This window comes from Cupressus sempervirens, chromosome 11 (genome assembly GCF_028749045.1).
Source record: "Cupressus sempervirens isolate cs-2001-9-10 chromosome 11, ASM2874904v1, whole genome shotgun sequence".
NCBI lineage: Eukaryota > Viridiplantae > Streptophyta > Pinopsida > Cupressales > Cupressaceae > Cupressus > Cupressus sempervirens.
In genome coordinates, this window is record NC_143128.1 from 852,456,123 (window position 1) to 852,461,342 (window position 5,220).

At 34.5% G+C, this 5,220-nt stretch overlaps 1 long non-coding RNA gene across 1 annotated transcript; it reads left to right on the top strand.

Moving 5' to 3' along the window:
- The first annotated feature begins 2,049 nt into the window (after window positions 1-2,049).
- On the top strand, window positions 2,050-3,665 carry LOC149532216 (uncharacterized). The gene is made up of 2 exons (XR_016358724.1): window positions 2,050-2,101; window positions 2,195-3,665. It is a non-coding gene; the product is annotated as an uncharacterized LOC149532216 (long non-coding RNA).
- The last annotated feature ends 1,555 nt before the right edge of the window (window positions 3,666-5,220 follow it).

Here is a 5,220-nt window from a genome sequence, read left to right on the forward strand (position 1 = left end):
CTCTATAGAACCAATCAATTTTACTAATAAACCAAGGACACATTGACTTAATTAAGAATTTTTAATATTCCACTCTATCTTTTTGTTCACTAAAGATTTTTATTAGAATATTTTCATGTTAATCATTTTCTAGCTCATGCTTTTCCCATTTTTATGCCCCACTTCTAGTATACCATTGTGACTTCTATTAATTTTCTCCCTACAATCTCTTCGACTTGTATTTTATATCTACCATTAACTATATTCTCAACAACTAGGGTTTGGACATACTATACTCTTTTATTTCTGATTCTTGGGGCTTAGTATTATATCTCTTCCATCAAAATCGACCTATAGATCTTGACCTTATCCCTTATGATTTCAGTGTCTTTGTCAAACTCTATAGAACCAATCAATTTTACTAGTAAACCAAGGACCCATTGACTTAATTAAGAATTTTTAATATTCCACTCTATCTTTTTGTTCACTAAAGATTTTTATTAGAATATTTTCATGTTAATCATTTTCTACCACTTTTCCCATTTTTATATCTACCATTAACTATATTCTCAACAACTAGGGTTTGGGCTTACTAGACTCTATTATTTCTGATTCGCTGTGGTTGTCGGATGGCTTCCAATGAACCAATTTTCTGCCTGATGACTTATTGGTATCAATAAAGTTATATTTAGTGGTCTAGACCACTCTCTTTAAAATTAAATTAAATTTTGCCCACTGATTTATATTAAATTAAGTCGTGTAACAGTTGGTTCTTTTAGTTCTATTGATTAAAAATTGTGAATTCTGATCTTATGAGGAAGCGAAACAAATACTTGCACGTGACGATTTTCCACATTTTATTTGAAAACTCATTCCCGTCCTTTTTGGGCCCGATGGCACCGACATTTAAATAATAATAATATTTGTGAGATAAAACGATAAGGTCGTACTTCAAAATATGCCTTTCGGAAATTTTGATGATTAAAGTTGGCAATTGATGGATGCACATTGAATTTCAATCCAATTGAGTGCCGTCAAATATGCCTTTTGTCTGCTTATATCTAGTCCGGATTGATGCTGCTAATATGCATTCCTTCCTCTATATAAATCAACCATACAAATTAGGGTTTGTATATTGATAAGAAGTAGCTGAGTGGTTTCTTAGTGAGGGGAAAGATAGAATGTGGTATTGTTTCGGTTCAACCCATCAAACAATGCTCATTAATTTCAATTGAATGGGTCGAGCCGAACCAATATCACGTTTCATCTTTCTTTTCAAGCTCTTTTAATATCTGTTGGCTTGAATGCAACTTTACTATATAGCGGTCTCCAACTTTACTTTATTGTTTATCATCTGGTGTTGTTTTTTTTTTATAATTTTTCTATATAATAATCACTGAAGCAGTTGTTTATGTTATTCTGTTTATGTTATTCTTTACCATCTGGTGTGTTTTTTTAAAAATTATTGTAGAGAATTTAACTATTTCTTCATTCTACTTATTTGTGCTAACTCTGGGGTCCCATTGGGGAGGGCTTGGGTCCTATATTTAAGGAGCCGGAGGTCCCATGATAATATTTTTCGGGGGGCCAAAGCTTAATTTCGAATCTTTTCCTATTAACTAGGAGCTCCTACTTTTTAGTTGAGCGGATGCAGAAAGGGGGGCTGGAAATAGCCCCTACTGTTTAGGGAAGAATTCTGCCACTTGGCAAGAACCTCTAATTTTTTTAAGCAAACTTAAATGTCATGCCCAGCTCCCTTTTAAATGTTCCTAAAAATGCTCAGCGGCACCCACTCTATTTTTAAGCAAGCGGGTGCCCATAAGACGCCAGCCTAATCAGCGTTTGAAGATGTTTTGATTGGCTAAAGACTTAGCTAGGTTAATGTGTCGATAAAGATTTGACAGTTTGAGTAATTTTGAACACCATGGGATCGCAATCATGATTTCCTATGTAAAAAATAAAAAAAACACTGTAATTAGGGCAGGATGGCTTCCGAAACTGTATTAAGTGGAAAACACAATTGTATCTATATTTAGGGTTTGGTTTACAACTAAATTCCATGTGAATAACATGTTAGTTACTGCACCGCAGGAAACTGTTGCGTAGGGGTTCGCCTTAACTGGTTATTAAACTTTCATTCCACATCCAATCTTAATGCCTTTTCCCCTTTGCTTTTTGTCCATTTCTAATAATTTATCTTTTTAAACTGGTGAAGATGATCGAGAGATATCAGCAGGAGGGGCACTTTAGTGCTTTCACATTATCCAACGCAAGAGAAGAAGGGACAATCGAGGTCTAGGCATTGAGGTGCGGGTTGTTTCAGACTTTTTCCATGTATCGATATCTAGGGTCGTCCGTCGCTATGGGATAATCAAAAGAACCAGCTGGCAACTAAGGCTTCTCCTGCTTCATGCAGCGGTGACACCTGTCTATCTCTTCCGGCTGCTGCAAATCAGTACAACTGTTAGAAAAATGAGAACTATTCCCATAGAAACCAGCTACAAATTTTTTCTGTGCAAAATACATAGGACATGCAGGTTGGAGGAATACAATCAGAGGTATGGGAAATCTTTTCTCTTTTTGATAAGATAAACAGGTTATACAGGGACTCTGAAATTCAAAACAGGTTTTACAGGGACTCTGAAATTCAAAAGTAGCTACATAAAAAGGATGAAAATAAGCAATAAAAGCCCAGCCAGAATAAAACAAGTCTAACAGCTGCTAATAAGCACAAGGCCTAGCCAACAACAGAGGTCAATGAAAAGGCCACTCTTAAATGAAAATCTTTTCTGTTACTCTGTTACCTCTAAAGAATTTACAGGTTCCACTGTTCACTTCTTTCAGTTTTGTCTATTTGCATAAAAAATCTAGTGCTCCATTTGATGCCTGGCTGACCTATTTATTGATGCCAATTGCACATTATTGGTGTTTTTTTCACCCTGCAAGACTATAATAGAGTCGTTTTCTCTCTATCCAAAGCTAATTTCTTTAAAAGAAATGGATGATTAGGGTAGATTTTCCATCTCATTCTAGCTTGCATTCAACTGCTATATGTTTTAATTGTGAATCTTTTCGCAGGGCCAAGCGCCACACTTATTTCCTATATCTCAATGACGGTTGGAATGCTCAACCGCAGTTTTTGTTTTCATTCTTATTTTGGGCCAACTGTTTTTTGTCTAGCATATACTTATCCTGGCCCTAATGACAGTTTGAGGCTACTTCTTTGCTACTTGGCTTTTGAGGTTGTCTTGTTATAAGGCATTATTTCTGGAAAGCTCCACTACTATTGTTAGAGATTGAGATGCTAGTGAAAGGTCAAGCTTAAGGGTTTTGTGTTCTGTTTTGCAAAGAAATTAGTAAAATGTGGGAACTACAAGGAGTATAAGGAGCCTTCTCTCAATCATCACAAACTGAGTAGAGCCAACCATTATTCAAATTATCGACAAAGAGTGGGTCAAGCGAAATCCAATTTTACTCCCATATAAATTAGTTTCTAATTGTACGATAGCAGGTGTTAACTTTTTATAGAATCTTTCAATCGTGGGAAGCTTGGTTAAGGCATTTCTGTAGGAAAACATGGTCGCTTCCTCTATATCAGGAAAAGCTTTATCTACATATCGTATTAGATGTATTAAATTTCATTTCAGGAGATTATTTCAAATTTAGTGTCATTGTTCTTTTTTATGTACTTTTGGGCTTCATTTTGGTCACCTTTAAAAAATCCATGATGTAATGGTGGTTTTAAATCAAGGATTCAATTATGACACCTCTTCCATTATATTTGTATTCTCTGTAGTGGTGGTTTTAATAGAACGATTAGATGGCTTTGTGGGCTGGATGCAAAAATGGACATCTTTGTGCATCTTTCTTTTCGATTCTTCAAATTTCATCTAATGACATATGACACTCCATTTAAAAAGATAAAAACAAGTGTTTAAAAAAATTAACACACAGCAAGAACCTGCCCTGATATGTCATATACAAACTTCTCAGTAGTTGGTCTCAAAGTTTAGAATTGGAAATGATCATAATAATACTCTCAGAGCATCAATCAATTATTTGTGCTGTTGTCGATCACAATAGAGATATGTTAAGATTCAAGAAAAACAGATGCAAGTTGTGTTTTGCTTTTCCATCCATTGCATGTCTTATGCACATGTGCCCTGACATACTATTAAAGAGATTGATTCTGTTTGTTGTTCTGCCTCTCTCAATTTCTCGTACTCTAAGCCTCTTCCCGCGGGTCCAGTGTTGTGCTTATAAACTTTTAAAATCAATCTTTTAGTTTAGACATTAGGAATATTGTCTAGAACTGCTATCCCAGAACTACAGCTGATTCCACTCTGGGCTACAGATTTTAGTCTTTTACTTTTTAATTAAATGTCAGCCATTCAATGGAGAAAACATGGAGAGTCAGTAAAAAAGAGGTTGAAGCACAAGTCTGATCAGAATCAGAAGAAAATATTTAATGATACAAAAATAATAGTTTCATCATACTGAAATTGAGTGTAGTTTAGATAAGCATATCCATATAGTCCAATTTAACCATAACTCTAACAAATATGATATTATCACTTCATAATTTATTCAATGAGTATATATTTAGATGACATTCATTACATCAATAATATAAGAATGGATACAAATCTGTTTAATGAATGATTGAATACAATTCAGCGGGATTTTAAAAATGAGCGCATCACAGTACCCCATAAGGTTTAGTATGATACAACTACTATGCTACCATCGTAGTAATCAAACTTCACAAGCTTTCCAACAGATTGTCCATTTTCTATCCGGAGAATAGAGAGGCTTTTGTCTCATAAGCCTTCACAAACTTGTCTATCTCTACTCCTTCCTATGGTATAATGTGTGAATAGAAAACAAATGAAAATAATGACAATAATGTCTTGTGAGATATTAAATGTTAACAGTCATAGCAGAATTAATCTTGAAACAATAAGATGCCAATTATGAACTTCCAATACTCATAAAGGTCAAGGCAGTCAACAACAACATATTTGTGATTCCAATACTTAAGACCAGCTTATAGTTTTCTAGAATTTGACTACAAACATCCTTAACGAAAGATGAGATTCATTTATTTGGTTTGGAATTTTAAATTTTATTGTGTTATGAACAATTCAATATCGGATATTCCTTTATTCTGCTTCATCTTGCCATGGTTTCAGCAAGGAAACTATTAAGCACTCTTCGTAGTCATTCCCAAGGCTCACTATA